This window comes from Epinephelus lanceolatus, chromosome 5, assembly GCF_041903045.1.
Source record: "Epinephelus lanceolatus isolate andai-2023 chromosome 5, ASM4190304v1, whole genome shotgun sequence".
In the NCBI taxonomy this organism is placed as follows: domain Eukaryota; kingdom Metazoa; phylum Chordata; class Actinopteri; order Perciformes; family Serranidae; genus Epinephelus; species Epinephelus lanceolatus.
In genome coordinates, this window is record NC_135738.1 from 32,446,403 (window position 1) to 32,472,845 (window position 26,443).

The following is a 26,443-nucleotide window of genomic DNA, read 5'->3' on the forward strand; positions in this document are numbered from 1 at the left end:
CTCTCCCACACGATGTCAGCTTGGTCCAAACACCAGAACCAGTGGCCTCTGATGGTGCAGAGCGTGTCTACAACCTGCAGGCTTTCCACTTGCAGTACTCATTGAGTTTCTGGTCATACAGGCATGCTACCACAGAACCAGGGTAGGTGCTCCACTTAACATTTATGCCGTCTAGTTCTGCTATAAGATGGATGACTGGAAAGAATTAGGGGGGGGGGGGGGGGGGGGGGGGGGAATATAGAATTAAATGGAAGAAGAGGGAAGCAGGAGGGGATGCAGAGGATGAAAGAGGTACGCTAAATATAAGGGCGAAGGCAGGGAAAGAAGGAAGCAAATGTTAGCTGGAGACATGGCATCTATTTCATAAGTTTTCCACTTGCTTTTGCCAAAAACAAAATAAACAAGTCATCTATTTAAACTTTCTGTTGTGGCTTCAAAATTATAATCTTGTGTGGTACAAGTAATAAAGCCAGGCACTGACATTTCCCCTCCACGTTTTCAATCTTCCATGTGTGACAAAAATTGTTTTCTTTTCCACAAAGAACAAAAGGGGAATTACACCCCACTGCTTTTGTTTTTGGAGCCAGTACTTAGCGGACCTCTGAGGACAACATCTAATCTAGTCTGAGCTGATTCATTAGGGGCTGCGGGGCAAAAATTGATCTAAGATCTGAATTACCAAATGTTTCTCCACAACACACAGCACCACGCTGATATTTTTCTCTTTTAAAAGTCATCCTTGTTGGAAATCTGACATTGAGGACTGAAGTATCAAAGGAAAACATGTCTGAAGTCAAACATCTGAAGCAGACACTTCAGATAATGACATAAAAAAGGAGAAATAACCTGCCCTTGGGCCGTGCACTGTAAATGTTCTCTTGATGCAAGTTTTCCATTTACATTGAAATGTATGATGTGTTAAGAACAACCCTGACGGTTTGTCTGCTATGTGACAGTACATCTCGACTCAAGGTTCACTATGAGTCATGTCAAAGCTTGCTATTGTTACACCATCTGCAAATCACACATCAGAAGAGCCACCTGGATATCAATGCCTGACTCTCAGATGCAACTTTACATACTACTGCTGATAATTTCAAGGAGTTTAACATGTTCGTAAAGTTGAGTTGATTCCATAGTACTAGCACCACTCTGGATGAAAGTTGGATCTGCTAGCTCTCAGTATAAATGGGTACAGTTGGCAGGTCTGTGGGATATCCCCCTGAGGTTTCAGCTGCTTGTGATAAAGGCAAGAGCGTGAGAAGCTCCTCCAGTTTATTCTTAGTTCTGCCTCTCCCTTTTTGCCTTCCCGTTCTTCCTTCTCTAGATCCCAGGGGAAGGCCTCGTTTTAAGGCTTTGCCCATCAATCTTTTATTTTTCAATTTCTCTGTGACACTACTATCTGCTAGCAAGACTTCAAAACACTTTGGTTACATAAAGAACTGAGAAGAGTATGAAACTGAAAATCACTTTATTTTTCTGTGACATCTTTATATCCAAACACAACAACATGCAGATGCAAGGAAGGAACTAAAAGGATATTTATGTTGCTTATTCATTCAGTTAAATTCTGTGGGAGACACACCCTAAAGATGAAATGATTAGTTGATGGATTCCAGCTTCACTAATGTGAGAATTTGCTATTTTTTATCAAGGTGAAACTGCTGGGGCTAAAAAAAATTGAAGCTAATGTGCAAGTGCCAAAAAACTGAAGTTCCTGGAATGGCCACTTGAGGCTGTCTCCAAAAGTGAGTCATACATAGAAATAAACATGTTTACAGCCTGGTACAAAAAAAAATTCTTTCTTCATTCATGAGCCCTTTGCAGAGGGTTATTTTTCACATAACTTACCTGTTAAAATGTTATTTAACACTTAATATGTGGTGGTTTTGAGTGATATGCTATGACAACGTTAGATAGATAACGTAACTATGGTGTAACCCTGATTCACAGCTGTCACTATTTTAGTTTTCAGTTCATGACAGTTGATTGTAATGTTTGGTCGCCTACAAAAGTCTTGCTGAGCATTTGGTTGTACCAAAACACCCGCTTAGGAGTCAGATGTTCAGTTTTTCTGCTACGTAGGCTACATTTTGTTTTTATGGTTTTAAGCCCGCTTTATGGTAACCAAAATCAGCATTGCATTAGCATTATCACAGTTACCCACAGATGAATAGTAAATGCTCCATACTAACCAGGTTAGCAGCTAGCATTAGGGTTATCTCCACCCTCTTGTCTAAATATGTTCACTTCTGTCTCCAGAAATCCAAGATGCGATGACCACAATGCCGAACTTGAAGCTTCAAAACGCGAGTTCTCAAACCAGTGGGTGATGTCACGGTGGCTATGTCCATTTTTTTTAAATAGTCTTTGTTTTTATTTGTCTTATATAATAGTAGTAATAGTAAAGTGAATAAAATTTGTTTGGACAGTTAGTTGGACAAAATAGGACATTTGATGACATCATTTTGAGCTTGTTATGGGCATTCTCCTATTTTCTAAATCAAGTTAAAAAATTGGCAGATTAATCAATAAACAGACTGCCAGACCTACTCTGTTCTTTGACATATCCAGATTGTATACAAAGTGATTTTAGAAAGTCTGGACAGCAAAAATACACAAGGAATACAATTTTTGCAAAATCACATTTGGAGGTGGTTTGAAATCCAGTTGCAACGGCAATGTGCATCTCAGTCTAGACGCTCTGGCTGCTGTAATCCGATGCCAAAGTGAATTTTGCATCAGTTGTAACATGACACACAAGGTCGAGACCAAATACAGAGTGACAGAGGTGCTGAACAGAATGTATGCTTCTAGAGGAGTGCTACGGAGGACAACATGGAGAATGACAAAATGAGGCTATACCTCAATTTCACGGAAAGTGCAGTGGTAGTTGTTGTTATTGACACCTACTTTGTTACCCCAGTAATCCATGCAGATAGGCTGGTGACATATGGACACACAAATCTAATCTGATCACTTGCAAATAACAGTCTGACCTAAGGATGTGATTTGACAAACAAATCTGATTTGCCTGCAGTCTGAATGGAGCCCAATCCTTAGCTGCAACCCTAATACATACATTAATTCATCAAAATAGTAATATAGTGATATTGACGGGAAACTGGTAACCATGTGACCAGTGGTGTAGTGGTAGTTGATGAGGTGGGTATACTACCAGGGTATTCCAATGGCAGTTTAGCTTATAGGTGAGTATACTGTGAATGGCCAGAAAAAGAGGTGGAGGAGGAAAACCTGTGTATACCCTCTACTACACCACTGCATGTGGCAATATATATCTCCCTTTAACCACTATTCCCTTCCCTCCATTTAGCCGACTGCAATTAGAGTACATCTGGCCATTGTGTAATGCGGTCTTGTGGTCACAACGGATCAGAGGAGGAGACATCTGCCTTTCTTTCCCCCTGCTTAGCCACTGCTCTATAGCCACTGAGTTTATTTTTTTCTATCTACCAAACTATCTGCATCTAAGCCTGCCTGAATCCCTGTGTGTCCCCTGGCCTGCCTGCACGTCTGAGGTTGTTAGGACTGAAATTTTACCCTGAGAAAGTACTGCAGTGCGGCCAGGCTGAGCCAGACAGCTCTGTAGCCTCGGGAGCAGTCCACGTTCCAAACAGGAAGACTGAATCTGGTGAGATAAAACTCTATTTATATTCTCCCAGAGAGGCGTCCTGATCAGATCGTCAAATACGATCACATGAAGAGCGACTGTGTGGGGGGTGTGATGTTATGCCATAAATGTGATACATGAAATACTTACAGTATGAACACACAGCTAAATATTTTTTTCGTGAGTGCATTCTCAATAACATGAATCAGTGTGTGTGTGTGTTCTTCCATACAAGATGGAGAGCTCTAAAGGAAGCACAAAACATTGATTTACACTCAAGCAGCAGTTAAGGTTTTTTTTCAAGTAGCAAGGCATTCCATTTTAATGACACGCAGTCAATGCCAAGAGAAGCTGCTTGGACACACACACGCAGCTTTGGATAAACACCAACGCAAATGTGGTGGTGATCAATCACTGAAAGGATTTGGCAGCTTTAAGCACTCACACGACCGGCATACAACTTACATCAATTACTGGGAACTTTCTCTCCATAAATAATTGATCATGATGCTGAGAGTGCAACCAGAGAAATAAGATTACTAACTTTAGCAACTGCACTTGCATCTCTGAACATATGGCCTTTTGGATCACATGCTGCAGCTGCTTGACTTCCACACTCAGCTTGTCCAATGCAGCCATGGGTATGTGAAGGAGGAGAAAAAACACAAGATGGGGTTGCAGCAGGTCAGGCCGTTGAACAGGAAATACCTAATAGATGCCCGGAGCTACTCGTGACCTCTGTAAGAAACAACAGACCTGTCTGCCTCCAGGCAGACTGACATTAAAGTGACCTGACTAGTCCATCTGAACTTCTCACTGTAAAAGCCCCCTGTCAAACTGGTGCGTCACTCAGCATTATATTGACCTGCTGTGATAGTACAATTATAAGGCCTTCAGGATCCAACATTTGTTCAACAGGCACAAAGAGAATATTCACACAGCTGCTATCAATCAACACACATCCTGAAGCTAACTGGCTGCACAGTAACATCTGCACAGTAACATACCATCAATTTAAAATCACCTTTGTGGCAGACTATGTTCAAACAGGAGCAAGAATGACAAGAACGTTTTGCACATGTTTACACTTTAGAAATATGACTTGGAAAAAAAAACAGGTCCTGCTGTATTTTTTCTAGTTTTAGTTTTAAAATTAAAACGTTTTATTAACAAATTACCTGCTGTTAAACCAGGAAAACAAAAAAAAAACTAGAGTCCTATAAACTTGTGAGTGTTATGCATCTTTCTGTCTGACCCTGCTGCCGGCTCCTTTGTTAATGAGCTTTTTATTAACTGCTGCCTTATTGTCATGAACAAAACAACTTCGTGACTCAACGCCCTAAAAATGTGAAATGTGACCACACATTTGTTTCAAGTGTTCAAAACTCAATGTGTAAAGACTCTTGTGGCTTATGATAATTATTAACTGCTTCTCAGATTTGCCACATGTGCAAAGTTATATATTTCATAGCAAAGCAAAAATATGTGATGACACTGTTCTCTTGTTGCTATATGTTATAACCCACTGACATGCCAAAAAGACTCTATTATGTGGATAACCTTTGATACTAAGTGGAATAATCATATTTGACTGATTGATGATTTGTTTTGGTGTATAAGAAAGGAGATTTTCACAAAATGTCCTAATTGCTATTGTTCAGTATTATGGTCATATGGGTAATTCTCAATATCACCAATATCATAAAGTAACAGCTGCTGTATTGGAACAAACACAAAATTAATCATATTGAAAACAATATTGGCCAGATTTGAAACAGCAACAAGGCCAAATGAGAATAATGTGTTTTTTGGCTGAAATAATACAGCAAATAAAAAACACACCATTTCATATAATCGTTTGGAGACGCACTTCATGAACAGCAGCTGCAGTTTGTTAGTTGAAAAAAAAAGTCCCGGCAAGAACCTGACTGATATACGTATTGTATAGTAGGGCTGCCCCCTATAGTCCACCAAATGTTAGTTGACCAGAAAGGTCATTAGTCAGCAATATTTCATTGGTCGCTTAGTCGAAGGAAAAAAAAAGAAAAAAAAAAAAAAAAAGAAGTGAAACTCTATTAGTAGCTGCGCCTTGTCAAAATAAATGAAAACCTATATGACTGGACCATGTGGGAATTTAATTTACAGGACAGACGCAGGAAGAGACCACGCACGCTCAGCAGTCAGACTGGAGTCGGGTTACAAACCAATCACAGCCGACAGATATCTTTCCCCTCATCTGAAAATATTCAGTCTGATAAATATAGAAAAGTTGATCATTTTAGTGCAGGGCTACCCAGAGCTTTACATCTGTCCCACGGATGATAGGCCTACACATTTATAAACAGCATCTGAAAGAAAATCAGCTCTGCACTCAGGATTTCAAGTAAATAGGCTACGATACGATGCTTGGTAAGGTTGCTTAGCAATCCAGGACGCCATCGCTCTTGAACGCTGGCACAAAAAAGTCACAAGAGTAGCACCCAGTGCCCGACCTCGTGTTTTCCAGGCAGTTAAAGACGCGGCATGTGTACGGCATCTAATTTCCAGAGCTGGTACTTGCAGTTATTCCAGAGGCTAGGTAATAACATGTCGGGCAGGAAATCCAAAGTGTGGGATCATTTTGAGAAGGTGAAGGACGAACCCAAGGTGATATGTAAACTCTGCAGGCAAACATTTGCCTATCATTTGTCGACTACAAACATGACGTATCATTTGAAACATGTAAGTAGCTACATGCCCATTAGCCACTTAGCACAATCATTACTGCTTTGCCAACAGCGTAACTAACTGGCGGCTTGCTCAGTGTGTGACATGCACTTGTAGATAAAATATAGGCCTATATTAATGAAGGTTCATTAGTACGGTTTGTATTTCTCTGTAATGTAGCACAGTGTTAACAATGTTACTGATACTATTCTTTCTCAGACCTTGAACTCAAACCATTGTGTTGCCCCGCCCAAAATATATAATTCAATAATTAAATAATATTGTAAACATGCAGACCACGAGTTGACTAATGGCCCTAAATTAGGGATGTCCCAATCCGATCGGCCACCGATGTTAGCAAAAAACGTGCATCGGCATCGGATCGGACTGCATGGAAAAATGCCGATCCAAGAACTCCGATCCAGTTTTTCATGGAATCCAATCCAGGTTTTCCGGCCAGCCCAGCACTCCGCAATTCAAGCAGTCCATTCCAGTGATCCGCTCCAATACGTACTATCAATCCACCAGGCCAGCATGCAGACACACATGAAACAGCAGCACCAGGCTGGCACTGACACTACTAAAATAACTGAAAAGGAAAAGCTGCATTGTTTGTTAAATGTCAACAATATCTTGTGGTGTTAATCTATTTTTTATTTATTAGGGGGCCAAAGCACAAGTGTGTGGAGTCTTGCTGCTACTTTAATTTAAATGTTAGACATTTTAAAGATTTCTTGTGTTGATTTATTTTCTATTTATTAAGGCGCCAAAGCAGCCAAAGCAAACCAGCTATATTTTTTATTTAATGTTAATGTTCAAGTTTACAGTTTGTTTATTTAACCCTGTTAACAATAAACAGGTCAGTTTGTCATACCAACTGTTGTGGATCATTCTAACTAACCTGTTTAAGTTGTTCTTGTTAGAGTAATATCGCTTGATCAAACCTTTTCTAACATGACTGACGACAAAATAAGTGAATATGTATAATACGTGCCTGGATCGGATTGGTATCGGTATCGGCCAAAACTCAAGGCTGTAACATCGGTATCGGATCGGAAGTGAAAAAGCTGGATCGGGACATCCCTACCCTAAATGACGACTATTGGTCAACTAGGAATATTTTAAGTCAGGGGCAGCCCTACCGTATAGTAAGATTATTGAATCTTGATGTAGTAGGTTTTCTTTTTTCTTGATTCATCAAAGATTCTGAATGTTGATTTAGGATCTTCTTGGGCATGAAGGTTCTGTCAAAAATTTCACAAGCTTGGTGTACGTGAAGTAATATGAAGTGTCATTTTGAGTTTGCAATTTTTAACATAAAACATTAAAAACTACAATAACCACCTCGGGGTTGTATGCCTCTGCGCACAGTCAAGTTGCAGTTACGGTTTACATCCATGTCTGTGACAACATGGATGCTTCACACACCCCTCCCTCTGGCAGCACAAAAAATCTACAAAATCAGCACAGTTTCAAGGTGGACATCCAAGATTGGTGTCACCAATTCAGTATCTGACCAAATGTTTTTCCTTCTGTTCCTGAGATATGATGTGGTGTAACGGCCAGAAAAGTGTTTTTCCAGAACATCATGATGTCATAGTGAAGCTGACCATTGACCTTTTGGATATAAAATTCCATCACTTCATCATTTTATCTTATTAGACAGTGGATGAAATTTTGTCATAATTACATATGAATTCTCTTGACCTTTGATCACAAAATTCTAATCACTTAATTCTCAAGTCCAAGTGAATATTTGTGCCAAATTTAAAGAAATCTCCTCAAGGCATTCTTGAGATACTACTTTGAGACAAATGAGACAAATGCAAGATCACAGTGACTTTGACCTCTGACCACCAAATTCTTGTCAGTTCATTATCCAGTCCATGTGAAAGTCTGTGCCAAATTTTAAGAAATTCCCTCACGGCATTCTTCAGATAACTCATTCACAAGAATGAGACGGATGCATGGTCACAGTGACCTTGACCTCTGACCACCAAATTCAAATCAGTTCATTGTTGAGTTAAAGTGAACGTTTTTTTGCCAAATGTGAAGAAATTCCCTCAAGATGTTCTTCAGATATCGCATTCACAAGAATGAGAGGGATGCAAGGTCACAGTGACCTTGACCTCTGACCACCAAATTCAAATCAGTTCATTGTTGAGTCAAAGTGAACGTTATTTTGCCAAATTTGAAGAAATTCCCTCAAGATGTTCTTCAGATATCGCATTCACAAGAATGAGACGGATGCAAGGTCACAGTGACCTTGACCTCTGACCACTAAATTCTCATCAGTTCATCATTCAGTCCATGTGAACATCTGTGCCAAACTCTAAAAAATTTCCTCAAGGCATTCTTGCGATATCTTGTTCACAACAGAAAGATACATGGGACACATGGGACAGACGAACAGACGGTCAACCCAAAAACACAATGCCTCCAGCTAACACCGGCACAGAGGCATATAAATGAAATTTAAATTTCAGTCGCTGAGACTATCACATTGACTGGAACTGAAGATGCCTCGGAGTTCAGTGCATCTTGACTGGATGTACTCACACAGCGCTATAAATCACATAACTCTGAATGCACCAGGCATATGAAGCTGCCAAATGCCACTGAATTTATATTAAACAGAGAGGCAGTAAATGTGAACATGCATGCACATAGCGATGAGAACGGCAACTGGTTTCACAGAGCATTAACAGCTGCACTGAGTCAGGAGGAGCCATGTCTTGAGTGAAGTCCTCCTGAAGGGATTATCAAAGTGCTCTGATTACCCAGGAGGGATGGGGAAGTTGTTGAAAAGCTCACACTAACAAGCATGTGTCTCAGTATTACGCCTCGACCACATCCTTCACTCAGGCCTACACCAGAGCTGTGACGCTGGTAGCAGCCCGACCCTACCACAAACCAAATCATCAGAACAAACCTCAGTCAGCAGTGGAAACTGGGTTTGACACTGGAACTATTGTGCAAACCCTGGACATGATTCAGCAGAGTGCTGCGTCTTTCATTATACCAGTTCTGTCCTTTGACTGTTTATGGGAGTTATTACAGTTTGATTGTGCAATAGAGGTAACATCTATAAACATCATACATCCACTTATGGATGAACTTGTGAACAATATATGAGTAAGAGGTGAGAATAATGCTACTGTCAAACCTCACAAATGACCTTGCCAAAGCTGGATTTGCCTTTGAACACAAGGAGAAAACATTTGTGCGTATGAACTTATTACTTGGGAACGATCAATGTGTGCTCTGTACATAATTAGCATGGAAACTCTCTGAGACACGGAGAGAAACATTCAAGAGGAGTTTCTTATGTGTTTCAGTCAAACAAATTACTGCACACTCTCCTGTAATTGTTAGCTCTTCTCAGGCTTCACGGTCATAATGGAAATCAAATACCTCTGATTCACAATTAGACAGGGCTGCCTGCCATCGAGCCAATTTCATGCTTTCGGGCAATCCCCAAAAACCCAAACAGAGAGCAGCAGTCTGGATTCTTTGGAATGTTATATTAGGCTGGTTACGTTTACATCTGCCTGGGAAGAAACTTAAATAACCCATTGTGAGATATATCTTAAGTTACAACTTCCAGTATTTCTCTGTTCTGCACTGAAACACTAACTAGATCTTATCCAACATGGACTGTAACCATCCAGACTTGAACCCGCAGGACTCCCACAGCTGAGGGCTTCGTCAGTCTAGTCAGTGTGGTCACAGAGGAACATGGGACATCACTTTCAACCACAGTGTCTAAAAGAAGAACAATACTTGTGGAAACATGTCTGTGAAATCTCTCCATCCAGAACTTTCACACAGTTCAGGCACAAACCTGTGCCACCCGGCGTGACCTGCTGTGGCTACCATTTTGTCCTCTCTCCGAAAGAGAGGGAAAATACACTTCAAGTGTCCTCACACCCACAATGAGCACATTCACACAGTTCACTGGTGTCCCATTTGTAGCCCCAATCGTGGACCTGAAAACTGCTTTCTGAGTGAGCTGAGTATACGCCAGACTATTCAACATTCAAGCTCTGGGTCCATCTCATTTGCATGTTAAATGGGATCTCTCAAAATATGTGAATGCATGTGTCAAACAGGCTGAGAGCAGGGGCGGAGAGGTCCCTTGTTACCGCCCTCCAGTGGTGTTTGGAGAGAAGGCAAAAAGAGAAGGAGGGAAGAGGTTCACGGGTCAAGCGGACTGCACCACTTCAACAAATGCCAAGCGGTTCATGGGCCAGGACTGAAGGAACAAGAACCTCCTGTGTGCTTTGCACGCCTGTCTTCAAGCATGTGTTACTCTAGCCTTTCTTATCATGCAGAATTTTTCATAGATTAATTCAGTATGTCCGGAACTGAGATATTTAGATTACCATCACACATGGCAAAGAAAAGCAGAACATTTTCATAATAGACAAGCACATTTTGGTCATTCTGATTGAAAAAAGGGATTCTTTATCAAAATAGTTGCAAACTAGAGATCATCTTGTACTCCAGCTGCGATACAGCCATCCATGACTTAAAACAAAGGTGGGCTGGGGAGGGCAAAGTGGGGGGGACCAATGGCCAGTTCCCTATTTCTTACCCCCAGCTACTGGTGCCCTTGCTCGGACTACTTCCATCGTCAAACTCAGGCTTCATAGTGATCGCAGTTACACACCTGTAAAGTGTCATGACTGCATCTTGCATAGTTGTGATGTTATTGCATTGGCAAAATCTGTCCAAAGACAGACAGACAGACAGACAGACAGACAGACACCTGGCAAAATACTCAAAAGCAATTCTGTGGTAGTTGCTGCTACAATATGTGTCTATAGGGAACCTACTTTTCATGCTAAATTAAAGATAAAGTCAAAGTCATAATTGGTGTAGTCTGAAGCTTCACAATAATTTCAGTCATAATTCATAATTCACAGCCCAGAGGATTGTGGGAAGTCCTCTCCCAGACCTGGACTCAGTGTACGCTGGCCGCCTCCAGAGGAAGGCCAGCAGCATTGCCACAGATCCCACCCACCCGGGTCACAGACTGTTCTCTCCCCTGCCCTCAGGACGGAGGTACAGGGCCCTCAAAGCAAGGACAAATAGACTGAGGAACAGCTTTTTCCCCAGGGCTGTGGCCTCCATCAACCCCCCTGCACTCACATACACACCAGCCCCAAACTGAGGAACTGACCTTTGCACTTTGAACTGCACCGTTGCACTTTACCTAACCTTGCTGCTGTTTTTTTTATATACTGTGTGTCCTTTTTATTGTGTTATCTTGCCGAGGGTACTACACGTAATTTCGTTGTGCAATGTACAATGACAATAAAGTCTTCTATTCTATTTTGACATGCCACAGTAGAACAAGCACAGGCGTGAAAAATAACATCACTGCTATTATACATACTTGCTAACTAATATGGCTTACTAGGGCACCTAATGGAATGGAGCCATCACTAATGTTGTTTATTACATTGTTTCTCCTACTATGGTAACTCAAAATGTCTGCCATTCAAATAAATTCCAGGAGGTAGCAACAGAACAAAATCAAACTTGAAAACAGACACTACTCTGCTTACTCTTGCTTGGTTAGGTAATAGTAAGGTAACATAGCCCCGTGTGGGAGAGTTCATTCACTGGGATTCCCTATAAACTTGGCATTCATTTAGATGGGCGTGGTTTGGCAGGAAGCAGCAGTGCACGCTTTGGCGAGCTCCGTGACCGTCTAGGCCCTGAGTGCACGTTCATACTTTGATATAAGCGGGGTGCCTCTTTGTCAGAACACAGAACAAATAGGCCTATCCCCTTTGGCTTGATGAAAATGAGAAGTCAAATTGAGTGGCACAGTATGGGGTAGTTTTACCTCTTAAGCTTGGAAAATGAGGCAAACTTCACTGAATAATACATACAGTATGAGACTGGTTCATTTGATGCATGTCAAGTATGAAGGCATAAAGAATAAACTATTCATCAGATTGATAGCAAATAAGAAGATACACCCCACACAAGAGGACGCTTCCTCCCTGGTAATTGTGACACCTGCTAGGTTTCCTAGCTGTGGTAGGAAACCTTTTGTAGAAAAAATACATCTCTCAGTTTACCCAAAGTCGCTGGTCTCTCAATTTAAAAGAATTAAAATTACTGCCTTCAAACTGCAGCTAAGAATGCTTGAATCATCGGCATCAGATCCTTTAAATCACAGACTGTAACAATGATTAACATGAGTGAGCTGTGTGCAGTTTATTGAAACTGTGCCCTATTTTTCACTTTCAGGGTCAGCTTTCTCAACAGTGGCTGTGACTGCCATTTGCAGTAAAGAGCGTGCAAAGATGCTCAGTACAGATTTCAACAGTATGCAGAGAGAAAGAGAGTGACAAACAGAGAGAGAGAAAGAGAGAGAGAGAGAGAAGGAGTTAAATTGTTTGGTGAGCTGGCCATTTATAACCATCCTGGGTAACTGAGCATGGCCTGAAGATGTTCTAAATGCCCTTGGCAAGAGGGAAAAAGGCTCAGCCAGATTTTAACAGGTTGGCTGAAGGAACTCATTTTGTAACAACAATGTAAAGAAACTGCCAGTTATTCACAACAATACTCCAGTTCATTGCCCTCGATCGAACAGCATCCCCACTTCGCAAAACAGCACTCATATTGAAATTTGATTGCATTCACACGAATAAAAGAAACCAGACATCCACTTCTCCATTTTGAACACTCAGAAATCAACAACATAGCCTGTAAACAACTGAAAAAGCTGCAATGTATACCCCAAAACATGTGGCTATTGAAGCTTTGAGCTTTTCTAACACTATTGCTATTTAATAATGCATGAAACAGCTATGGATAAATCAAGCGTTAAGCAGATGTCCATGCCTCAGGGTTTAGACTTATGTCTGGTTGATTCAAAGTTCATACAATAAGTTAATCTATGAGAACAAAGACGAGTCAGTTTTTGCAGGCTATGGATACATTCAGTCAAGTGGTAGCTGGAGGATATAGTCTATTAAATCTTAATTTTACAAAAAAATGGTTAGGCTTGGTGGAGGTTAAAAATAATCTTCTTGACATTCAATTAAATTGAATTAATTGCTTCTTTTCAAAGGCCGGTTACTGTCACTGAGTTCAAACTGTTGTAAGAACATTTAATGGTTCCACCATCAATATCCACACACCAGAATATTTACAGATGAATCAAAAACTTAGTTGGGAAATACACTAATTAAGCTGCATGGCTGAAGTGTATGCTTGCACTTTCACTGAATTTTCCTAAGCATCTGAAGGCCAAGACCTAGAAAAACCCAAAATTGCCTGTTTGGCCTATTATGCAGTTAGTGGACCACAGCAAAAGAAATTCCACTCCTCTTGAATAAACATGAAATGCTTTGCTTTTGCTGCTGTGTAAACACAAACAACACAGCAGGAAATTGGGAAACCATTGTAAGAAAAAACAGGACCTAGATGAATATAAACTGATGTTAATCTTAGGGAAATGTATTCGTTCCTTGGTGTTTTTCTTTTTTTCCAGAAAATGTCAAAACATCAAATATAATGACAAGATGAAAATATCACACCTATCAAACATCCCCGATTTTTGACATCAAAAGGTTAAACTGTCGCCTGAGCGTCATACTTGTCAAACTGTGTCTCCTGTCTCTAAGGTCAGAGGTTACAGGACGAGCTCAGGAATAGCTTTGCCAAAGGATCTGCTTGCAGCCCTCCACTGGGTAAATAAACACGTCACTCATCAAACTCTCACATTCTTACACTTCCACTGAATATTGGGCTCAAGATTCTTTGTTTCATGTTGGCAATGTCTTTGTGTCTCTTTATCAAAGACATATACATGTAGACAAAAAGACATACACTCTGTTCTCTGTCTGTTCTTGCAGGGAATCTTTTGAAGACACACTGAGTCCACTCTGTCATTTGTTTTTAGGGTTCACACAAGGACATCAATTTTCAGCTGAGCAAGCAGGAGAAAAAGTATCTCTGTTAGAGTTTTATACAGCAGTGCCTTAAGCTAAATGCTAATACTGTAATGCTAACATGCTTACAGTGACACTGCTATCATACTATTAATCTGGTAAACTCTTACCATGTCTTAATTGACCATGTTAGCATGCTAACACTAGTTTTGCAGGCATGAAACCATAAACCATTGGACACACTGAAATTCTGACCTCATGGTGGCACTTTATGAAAAGTCAGAGAATTACCAAAGCCATTAATATTTATCTTCTTGGCACCATGGATATATGTACCAAATTTCATCGTAACTGATGCAATAATTGTTATGATAGTTCACTAAATCAACCTGCTGGTTGCACAAGATGAAAAGTGAAATGATCAACAAGGTTCTTATGATTCATCCTCAGGTGACCAGGATCGTCTGTACTAAATTTCATGACAATCCATTCAGTAGCTGAACAAATATCTTTGTCTGGACCAAAGTGGAGGACTAATGGAGGACTTGGAGCTAGATTGTTCAGTGGAGTGCTACTTGAATATTTTTATATACCTTTCTGTTAGTGCAGGACATACTTTAGGTATAGATGGAGCAGCAAAACATCAGGCGCATTGAAAGTTCAAAGAAACTTCACAGTTAATTCTGCTGGGTCTAAAAGTTTGCATTCACTCACAGCAGATGCTCCTCTCATCCATCGATCTGATCAGATCACATCAGCCGTGAATGGATTGACTGTGAACAGATCGACTTATCCACCTCGCAAGTCATAATCAGCTGCTGAGGAAAAAAAGAACTTACACAGAGCTCTGTCTGCCATGAATTCACAGACCTTAAAAACCTTAAAATTTCATGATGGAAAACAGAATGATACAAAGGAACTTTGTTGTTGCCTCCCAGCGCCAGCTGCCACCACACATGCACTCTAATTCTGTGGGAAACACTGAAAAAGCCTGTTTAAGATCACATCTGAAGAGCCTCAATAAGCGGATGGATGATTGGATGACTCCACCAACTTGTCAGTGGCAGTCAACCGGCAAAAAGGTGCAGAAATATGTATGATTTCAACACGTTTACCTTGCCATAACATGACAGGAATACAAATCAGAGTGAAATTGAAAAGCAAATGACCCGTGAGACAGAGGCCTATATTCCACTGATGGTATAGAGTGGCCAGCAAAAACTGCAGCCTTCAATGATGTGTGGCTCCAGATGCTCTGAAATAACTACGTCCAATATATTTTATGTCCTTCTGGGATCTTTAAATGTATCATTAAAACAGAACATTTGACAGCAAAGCAAAATGTTTTCCTCAGCGTTCAGCGTGTTGGCAGGTTAATGCAGAGAAGGAAAGGCAAAAGATTTTACCACAAACTTGAATTCAGACCAGGTATTTACCTAAGAAAATCACCCTGGTCCTTATGTTATGTTCAGTGTTCACTGTGGCCATTATTTAGCAGCCCACTTAAAGTTTGTGCAAGCACAGAGCTTCATTGCATTTTGGGAAATTGTGGTTTCTTTATTTTAATAAACCAAATGTGTTCAGTTTAGGGCATTGTGCATAAACAACTGGGTGTGTAGGGTTTAGGAGGACAGGAATGGAATATAATATAATTGTCCACCACCACGTTATATCGCCATGTTACTACCGTGGCCCAAAATGGACAAACCAAACACTAGCTCCAGAAAGAACCATTTGCATTTTGGTGTCAGACACCACAGTAAGCAGCCCCTCCCCAACATGCAGCATCGGGAAAACCCAGGTTTTTAACTTGAAACTGCTTTATTCAGTGTTTTTACCAGTTTAAATCACTGGGTTGTTTTGTTTTGGAGAGGAAAAGACCTCCGCAGATAATTCAACTCCCAGTAAGAACCTCCTGAACAACGAACACTGAAGGAATTCTAACCGTGAGACATTTCACCTGGTTACAATCTGCAATCCTCACCACTAGATGCAACTAATGCCCCTAAATCCTACACACTGTTCATTAAAAGCAACATATACTCTACTGCAAAACTTTTAGGAATCAGACATGTTTTTTAAATCATTTCAACTTACGAGTCTGTACTTATTTTGGCAATAGCTTGATGAATGGATGATAAATGAAGCCAATGCAATCTGCCATCCTTTCTAAATTCGTCACATGTGGGACAGAAAGGGGCAGTGTTCCCACAAACAAGCTGTATAAATATAATCAGCCCCAGACATGTTTGGTAACAAGTGGATGCATCACTTATGGCTGACCTCTTCCCTAAATTAGGATTCACAAGCGATGAAAGGTTGAGCGAGGTTTGAAAACAGTTACAGATTAAGTGGCCAATAAGCATCTAAAGCAGAGCAGATCATGTTTAAAGGGTTCAACTGCCATGGTGAGGGCTCAATCCAAGAGGCAGCGGGCTCTGTAGTGGCTCACAAAGGTGCTTTTGATTAGAGCACTGGCATGAAGCAGGAGGAGAGCTGGCTCTGCCTTGCCAATGAGGCTCTCTTGTGTAAGGTTTATCACAGCAGGTTCAAAGCTGGTAACGAATTACTCTTTTGAGGATCTTTTTTATTGTACCAACAAGCATTTAAGAGCAGACAAGACAGGACAGGAGGGGCCGCCTGCTGAAGTTGTGCCAACAAAGGTGGCAGAGTGGGAAATATGCTATTGATTTTTTTCCTTTTCTCTCTTGTTTTCTTTCAGAGGTTGCTTAGGTTGTTGCAACTGAGAGTGCTTGAAATCCTAATATGTTTGACACTTTATAACAACTGGGAAGGGATCATTTGTTTAGCAAAAATAAATGTAACATATTGGTAATAATGGTTCATATTTACATGAACTCCACTCACTCTTTTTTAAATGTATTTTCCAGAATGGTACATTGTACATGGCAATGTGTACTGTCAAAAGTTGATGTGTTCATCAAACAAGCACAGGCACATTCCCACCCTTGCACTTTTGGCATTTTGGTGACTAACCATCAAAGTGATGACCGGTGTTGATGGGTGGCCAGACAGGTAGGTCTTTCATCTGTAGCCTTTAATTCAAAGGGTAAAGTTTAGCTTGCTATTTTTGTTTTTTAATTTAAAGCGTGCACCCTATTCTTACAAACAAATATCTACAAATGTCTTTCATTTTTGTGCCCCACGCAGCACCATGCAAAACAGCCACATTGCTAATCATCAGAATAGGAGCAGAAGAGAAAGAGGAGTTTCAGGAGAAACAAGCAACAGCACACGTATCAGTTCACACAACTCTGAGAAAGGCTTTCAGGATATTTTATAAGTTATTTCTCCACGTCACTGTGTATTTCTTGACTCATTCAGAACTACCATTACCACACATCCTTCAAGAAATGTCAGGTTGTCGGGGACACAACAAATGAATATCTCCTGCAACAGGTTGTGACAGCCTTAATATTCCACCTCAAGCACTGCAATTTGTACAGCGACAGAAAGAGCTCTATAGTTCATAGTGCCAACATGATAAAGTGCTGCCAAATGTTTGGCTTGTCAATGTGCATTGTTACACACGTAACAGATGCTGGCCATCTACACAAACATCAAGTCAACATAGACGAAAAGGAGTTCCTATTGTGAGACGCCAGCCTTGAATTCCCATTACAAAACAGTCTGTTGTATACAGGAGAGCACGGCCTTCAAAGAGGATTAGAGGAGCAGATTTGAATGGTTATGATTGATGCCAGCCTCTGTCACACCTGATAATAGTGTAAGCCGTCCAAAACTGCAAATGGAAATTTCAAAAATGATTAATTAAAAAAAATTCAGTTTTCAATTTCAAATGAGCCGTCGTCCCTAATCCTCAACACTGAGTCAAAAAAGGGGATGTGAGGGACACAAGTTTAATGTAAAAGTAAACAATGACAAAACAAAAATCCTGTAGTAAATGCTATCTTCAAGAATTGTGGACCTTCGTCAGAAAGTTGTTTTTGATTATATTATATTGGTAAGTATATTGATAGGTTTGTAAATGTATCACGTTCCCAGACTTATATATTTGTTTTAACGCTTGCCTTAACCCACTTATATCCACATTATTGATGATTATTGATCAAACATCTTAATGTGTTAATATTTTCTGGGGGGGAAAAAGTCGTCCGTACAACTTTGTCGCATCAGAGGGGGAATTTGGTCAGAAATATTGTTTTGTTTGATTTAGTCTCCCAGTCCTAACATTGATGAAGTGCTTAAGGAGATTTAAAAAATATCAAGATGTATATTGTGTATCGAGATATAGCCTAAAGATACCGTGATATAATTTTCAGGACATACCACCCAGCCCTAGTCCCAGCCATTCAAAGTCTTGGTCTTGTCTCAGTCTCAATATACTCTGGTTTTGGTCATGACTTGGTCTCAGTTTAGGTGGTTTTGACTACAACACTGTCTGTCATCTTATGCCTTCTCTTATGCCCTATGCACTGTGCGATTTTAGCAATCTTATAAGACCATTGCATGACACACTGTGAGACGTGGATCTAATAAACTTTGGTACGACGTCAAGTTTAATGTGTGTAGATTTTACGATGGCCGTTTACTACTGAATCGCAGGTTACGACGTACATCAATATGCAACGTCATCAGCGTGCACCGCATCAGCGTACGTCATCCACCTGGCGTACTGCTCACCTGGAAGTTGCAGTTCCTCCGCAGTTTCCTTCCATGCAGCGTCTTTTTTCTCGCGGTCATGATAGCAGCTGGAGGAAACATCAAATAAACAAGGCTTCTGCTGCCACAGCTCCACCAAACTTTCCTCTTTCTAGGAGTTCCACAGACTTCTTTTTGTTCGTTTTACCTCCATGGCAAGCGATCATTTGTTTGGGTTTAGCGCCGGTGTCGCAGTGACCATTGTGTCATTTCGTGCTGCATTTCTATTGGTTCATTAGTAGACATAGGTCATAGCAGCTGTCACACTGTGAGATAGTCATCCTAAATATCTAACACCGTCAGAATTTTATCTCAGGTTATCTTTGGTCACAAGACGTTGACATCGGCCGTCCTTGAACCTGTCTCACAATGTGACATAAGACCACCATTTTAGAGCCACGACTAAAGATATCGCCACATTTCTCTCACGATGGCCATCTTTCGTCTGGGACAGCCCAAAATCGCACAGTGTATACCGGCCATTAGAGAGTTAAGGCTTGCAGTTACAGGTTATAAAACTTACTGTTTCGCAATTTGGTTTAAATGTGTGGAGGCTGGTGGCAATGTACATTTTCAGACACTAAATTGCATTGCATTATTATGTTTCTTCCTCTTATGTGAGACCAAAGAAATCTCCAAACACAACAGTGTAATCTGATGTAGCTGAACGTATTCTTAACGCCTAAAAAAGTCTGAATCGTTAACAGCTGACACTCCCTGTGCTTTGTCCCTTTTCCAAGAGCACTTGCGCTAAATAAACTGTTACATTTTATACAGTGCAGTTATACAGCTAAAATGCTGAAAGCCGAGACGTTACATGTTCAGTGTTACTCAGGTACTGCATGATCAAAGTCACTGGAGCCATCTCTCACACATATTGGTCAAATGTGGTCTGGAGCTGGATAACGAGATCCATCCATTCCTGGACCGGCTACAATCATCAATAATATCTTTAACAGGCTACCAGAGTCCAAACAGGATATGGACAGTCAAATAAAACAGAAATCCCTTCCAAACCGAGAGTAACCAATGACAAATAAAATCAACACCGTCCCATCACACATAAAATATGGCTACAGTAATGTGACCCAGTCCCTCCAAAAGGAAACACTAAGCCAGAGCTCTCAGCTCAGCTGTGACAGTCACACTATGACTTACAACACTGGCTTTGACTTGAAATTGATTAATGGGTATGGGCATGGACTGTGTATAAAGGAATGTCTGTGTTTCATTAACATAAAAATACCATTAAATACAACCCAGGTGCTCCTCTGAAACCCAGTCCTAAAAAATGAAAAATAATCTAAACGATACAAAGCGACAGAAAAGTATTCAGTGGGGGGAGAGCTGGGGTGACAGTCTGAGCTCCACTAATGCTCAATATTTGCATAAGTAAGTAAGCAGTGAAGAGAAATGTGTATGCTTTTCTTATATAAATGATGCAGTGCAACATCATTTGATAAGATAGGAAGAGAAAGACTCATCACAAAGACAAGCTCACATTTTATCATAAAAACTCAAATGAACACTACAATATATAACAAATATTACCTTATTTTAATTAATAGTATGTTGCAGGTCAGATCGACCCATTTTTGATTTTGAGTTGTCTTAAATATTGATCACCTTCCCTATTCCTTCCTGATATTCTTTAACTTTTCCTCATCTAGGGTCATGTGGATACACTGATGTGTTGCAGAATGCCTGTGCATGCCTGTTTTTTAGTGTATTTGTGGATCAACTTGACCCACGACATATTGGATGTTATGTTTCTTCAAAATAATAGGAAGGTTAAGTTATCTGTTGCAGCATAATGGGATATTTTATGTAATTTACATTATAATTTGTTGCTATGTTTCACCATTTCTTCTCATGTAACTAAATTTGTATTCTCGCACATTACTCTAGCTACATCATCTTAGAAATATTTGGCATGCGAAGCTCTTTATGTCTCCGCTACTGGTGGCTCTTGACTTTGAGATCAAACAGGAAAAAAAATTCCACACGTCAGCTTGCCAACACGAACAAAAGCAACCGACACAGGCTATATCTACACAGGCCGTCAGGAGAGGAAGCCCTGCTTGCTAAAGTCAACAAGTCTGACATTACAAATCCCGCTCTGCACTGAAACAAAACTGCATGATACGTACAGCGTGAAAGTAGAGCAGACAGCAGCAGTCGAGACCTCACTTCCACATGTAATGGTGATAAATTCCAACAGCTACACAAGATACAGTGTCATGGGTTCAAACTAGGAGAATGGCGTGCTGCACTTTGTCTGTGGCTCTTATGGTCTTGATAAAGTTTTGCAGACCAACTTAATTATAGTGTAATGATTTGGCAAAACGTGAATTTGACAGAGGAAATTAAAAAAAAGTTTCCTATGGAAATTAATTTGAAACACAATGTGTCTCTTTCCGCTGGTCACACTGACTCAGCCAAAAATTCTGTTGCAAACACAAATCTGGTGCACCTTCAGGCCAACAAGGCAGGATCCTTCCTCGGAAATAGACTTGACTGTAAACAACCACTTGCCATTCACATAGCGAGGTCAAAATATAGGCACAGAATGTGCTGCTCGCAGTGTATATATGGCTCAGCGTTAGATATCCGAGCTGCATCTCATGAATGCGCGGCTTGAGTAGGGCACAAATAAAAATGGTTAGACTCGAGCCTGAAATATGGACTATAGTACAGGCTTCTCTGGCACAAGATGCAAAGTCACAGTGAGTCATGGCAGCCAGTCAGCAGCACAGAACCAGAGATATCTCACACAGACAAAGACTGCGGTGCACGGCCTTGCTCTTCCTGTTGCTGATTGGCCCAGAGGGAAGTGATTAAAGTGGCAGAGAAAAAAAGGGAGGGATAGATGAGAGAAATAAATGTTGATATAGCAGCACAGCTTGTCTATTGTGAGGCCTGGTGGAATGAGATCTGCCCAGCACGGACGGTCCTGCCCCCCTCGTCCCACAGAATAGGAACTTTCATGAAGGGACAGAACAGAACAGAGAGCCGAGCTCTGTGGTGACAGAGAAAGCTGAGGAAGTAAACACAGTCGGAGGCTCACATTGCTGCTTTTGTTTTACCACTGCAGAGAATCAGCCAGTGGGTCCCAGAGGAAAAAAAAAACTCTTGACAAAGGTTATGATTGTAAGTGATGCAAAATAGTCATAGAGAAAAGTTAGCAACCTTTGATGTCAGCAAGTATGTTGGTTTCATTATGTAAACCGAGCTGAATACAATGAGATGCAGCTGAGTGCTCAAGCCGCTTATTTTGTTCCTCCTTTGAGTATGTTGCTGGTGGGTATGGCAGTAGATATGACTGGGAAATGAATCCAACAGTTAATATCTAATCCACTGTGAGCCCTTGTTTGTAATTAAATGGGTTACGGTAGATTTACATGGTTAGAGGGCAGCCAACATGATTCAGCCTCCAAAAACTTGGTGAAAATAATTAAACACAAGAGCAAAATTCAGTAGAAAATGTATTTTTTTTTTCTCAACAGGGGGTCATAGGCCCGGAGGGCGCTGAACCCTCGCCATGCGCAACGCAGGAATGTCGGGTCAGACGGTGGAAGACCTCTCTCTCCCCTCCCATACACCAGAATAGACATGATACACAGCATACCACCATGGCACGTGAAGTAAAAAAAGGGCTCCTGTTTTGATACAGCCCCACTTGACTTCAGTGTTGGGTCTCGGAGGTATATTCCTTACTTCATAATGTGTCACTGTGAATCCAACACTTCCCCTGAGGGAGTGAGAGATTAACTAAAGCATGGGATAAATCAAAAACAAACCCTCCCCCCCCTTTAAGCAATAATGATTAATAAAATAAGCCAAGAACTACGACTAATAGTGGTCAACAAGCTATAAAGTGGAAAACAAAAGATGCCGAGGTGCATCAAAGTATGCAGAGCTGTCTCCACATCTGGTAGATCCCTCAGTGAATGGGATATTCACCTCTCACTATCAATCACCACCACAGGAGCTCTTAACCCCAGAAGCCAAGGCTAGAAACAGCCTCACTGGCAGCACTGAAGGCTTTTCCTCCTCAGTGATCAAGTTTAAACTCACATTTCCAGCCACCTTTGGTGATGCTGAGACATGGCCAAACACAAGCAGAGTGATTAGGCTCATCGGAGTGTCTGTGCTCAAACACACAAGGCTGAAAAGAAGGCACAATCAGAGAGGAACTCCAGTGATGAGCCTATTGTTGAATGAGCAGCATCTCATTCAGCTGTTGCCTCTGAAAGGACTCAGAATTTATGCTTTGATTCCTGACATTCCTCCAGGCTTACGTGTGTCAACTTATAATGTAACTCGTACCAAAATGTGCTGGCTGAGAATGTGTCATTAATACCACATATAACAGAGGCAGAGGAGCTTCATTAATAAACTGACTTTTATGCAGTCATAACTATTTTTTAAATAGACTGATTTAACACGTAAACAGATTTTTGTTTGGTGTGTGTGAGGCCTGAGTTTTGTCACTATGCAAGCTCACATTCAAAGCTTCTTGGCATGTGGCGAACTCATGACGCCCTGCCAAAAATAATAACAGTAAGGGTGTTATTATGGTCTTAACAGGGTTTTGAAACCACTAAACACTCAAACGTCTTTTCTACAGACACTCTGAAACAACTTACAGTGCAACATTATAGGAATATTCACACAGTAGTTAAATATATCATAAAGTCATTACAACCTGCCACATGTAATTCGCCTTAACATTTTGACGACGTCATATTGTGGATGTTTTTAAATCATGTAGGTGACACGCTGGAGCTGGGACAGTAAAAAGGTAACTTAACACCACACAATAAAGTTTGACGGCGCACTAGACTGCGTTGTCACCACGTTACGCTGAATATATGGCACATAAACAAACAGTGTCAGTAAACAACCGAAAAGTAAACAGTCTCTTACCTGTTAAACTTCCTGTGAAGTTACCGCCGCAACCTGTCACGCGCCAGGGAAAGAGGAGCAGACGTTGGTCAAGACAAATCACCGCCACGCGACTTCAGCCCAAACTTTCCACTCGGACCTCTTTAGTACTTTATTCCGCTTCTGTCCTGCCAAAGAAATCTATGAATGCGCTATTCCCCCCCAAAAAAAGTCAGACCTCTCTTCCAACTTTCGGTGCCCGCTATGTGTCTCTGTTTGATGATGAATTGGAAACAGAGTTTTCTGGTTGGTCAAGGAGGAAATGAAGTTTGAGGAAGGAGAAGGGGGCTGTTAGTGACTCCTACAGGCGTGCCAGAGCTCCGGAGCTTTATATGAGAATTACAGGGGCTGGGGAGCCCATAAAAACTCTAACCCGTTTGATTTATTGAGATTATAGTCTCAGAGGTAGAACTATAGCCTATTAGACAATATTAATTTGGCGGATGTGAAAAAGTGAGACAAAAAGACAAGGCAAGACAAGTTTCAGTAACAAGGCTATTTTAATTTCTCTACCAAAAACATCCAAAGCATTCAGACAAAAATGCAAGAGAAACACATCATAAAACAACATTTGAATACAATTAAAACACCATTAAAAAGCAAGAGAATAAAATAAATAAAACAAGCTTGAACATCCTAAGACAACGGCAGAATAAAAGTTGCAGAGCAGTATAAGAAAAATATAAGTAAGTGGCAAACTGAAAATCTTAAGCCTCAATTTAAAAAAAACTTGCAGTGGACGTGCAGTTTTCTAGGAATCTGTTCCAGATAAGTGGTGCAAAAAATAGAAAACACTAAAAATACTTAACTCTGCTTCTCTATGTTTAGTCTTGACTCTAAGGACACAAAGCTGACCTGTCCCAGAAGACCTGAGAGGTCTTCATGATTCATACTGCAGCAGAAGGTCAGAATTGTATTTTGGCCCTTAACTGTTCCAACACATTCTCACTTCGTCACATATCAATGATTGGTAATGGACTTTTCATGTCGATATATTTGAAATTTATTATTAAAGGATAGCCCCTTGAGATGTAGCATCTCCTTTTCAAGGGGGTCCCTAACACTACATATGATGTGCAAGGTATCCTGGATGTAGCCTGAGTGGGCGGAAGTCCGCTGCATAGATCAGCCTCTCACTGGGCGGAACGAGCCACCCACTGAAGTCCCACCCTACCACCTCCGGTTGTGTAGCAGTTTTCAACCGTTTTCAACACATCCTTTACTAACTTTTGTGGTGTTTGGTCTTGTGGGGATGTAGCCATTTTTCTGCCATGGTTCGCGTCCTGTAGGCGATATTTTTGTTGGTGTGTTACACCAAAACCTGTTTCCCCCTGGCAATATTTTTGCAAGCGCACCGTTGCTGTGGCCTTTCTTGAGAAAGGTCTGGAGAGCGAGACTACCCTGGGTGCTACTGCTATTGACATTCTGGGGCACTATGTCAACTTCAGCCTGATACATGCATTGTGTGTTTTCAAAACACTTCAGTTTGCACTTGGAATGTACAGTTTGCATATTGTTAGCCTTTTTAATTGAAATTTGTTTTTAGCCAATATTCGCACATGGTTAGGTTTAGGCAACTAAAGCATGTGGTTAGGTTTGGAAAAAAATGACAGGGTTTGGCTTTACATTGATCTAGGAAGCCAACACCAGCTTCCCAGGTGAAAATCAGTGGTTGTCGGTCCCATCCACCCTACTCAGACTTTTTAGCCCTTTAACTTATGTTGTTGTCTGGCTGCATTTCCCCCTGACACCGCTGGGCACCATTACACAATAATAGCAACCAGCCATGTGTCATGCCAATGTGAAAGGACAGCTTTTTTCGTTGGTGTCTGACGCCGGAAGTCACCGCCCAAGTGTCATATTTAAGGACTTGGAAATGAGACCCTGTTGACAGAGGTTTTTTTAAGTCAGTTCTCTGACTGACAGGAAGCCAAAGATCTCAGAACTGGAGTGATGTGATCTACTTTTCTTAGTCTTAGTGAGGACTTCATCAGCAGTGTTCTGAATCAGCTGGAGTTGTCTGATCATCTTCTGACGACACCTGTAAAGACACTGTAACAGTAGTCAAGTTTACTGAAGATAAATGCATTGACAAGTTTTCCAAGCTGCTGAGACATAGTGCTTTTGTCCTTGATGTGTTCTTAAAGTGATAGTAGGCTGACTTTGTAATTGTTTTAATGTGGCTGTTAAATTCAGGTCAAATTCATTGGCAATTGAAGGTGAGCACTGACTTTCAATCAGTCCTCCTTGGCTCACAAAAGGAATTACCTCAGTTTTGTCTTTTTTGATTGAGGAAAACTGTGGCACATCCAATCGATGAGGTTTTTAATAAAGTTAGTCAGATTGTATTGGGCCATAGTCCCTTGATGACATAATTATGTAAATCTGCATAATCATGGAAACATATTTTATTGGTTTCCAAAAGGCCCCAGAATGGAGCCTTTGGGAGCTCCATATTTAGCCTACCTATTGACGCAAATTGTCCCTGTCTTTTAAGTAGAAAAAACTGAACAAGGTAAACATAAACATTGGACTACCATCTCTGGAACTCTACTGGAGA

At 40.9% G+C, this 26,443-nt stretch overlaps 1 protein-coding gene across 2 annotated transcripts in view; it reads right to left on the reverse strand.

Moving 5' to 3' along the window:
- tspan9a (tetraspanin 9a) overlaps positions 1-24,126 on the reverse strand; it is a 218,806-nt gene extending 194,680 nt beyond the window's left edge. For both annotated transcript variants that reach the window (XM_033621406.2, XM_033621405.2), the window contains exon 1: positions 23,866-24,126. The gene's annotated coding sequence lies outside the window, so the exon portion shown is untranslated. The remainder of the gene's footprint in view (positions 1-23,865) is intronic.
- Positions 24,127-26,443: the final 2,317 nt, after the last annotated feature.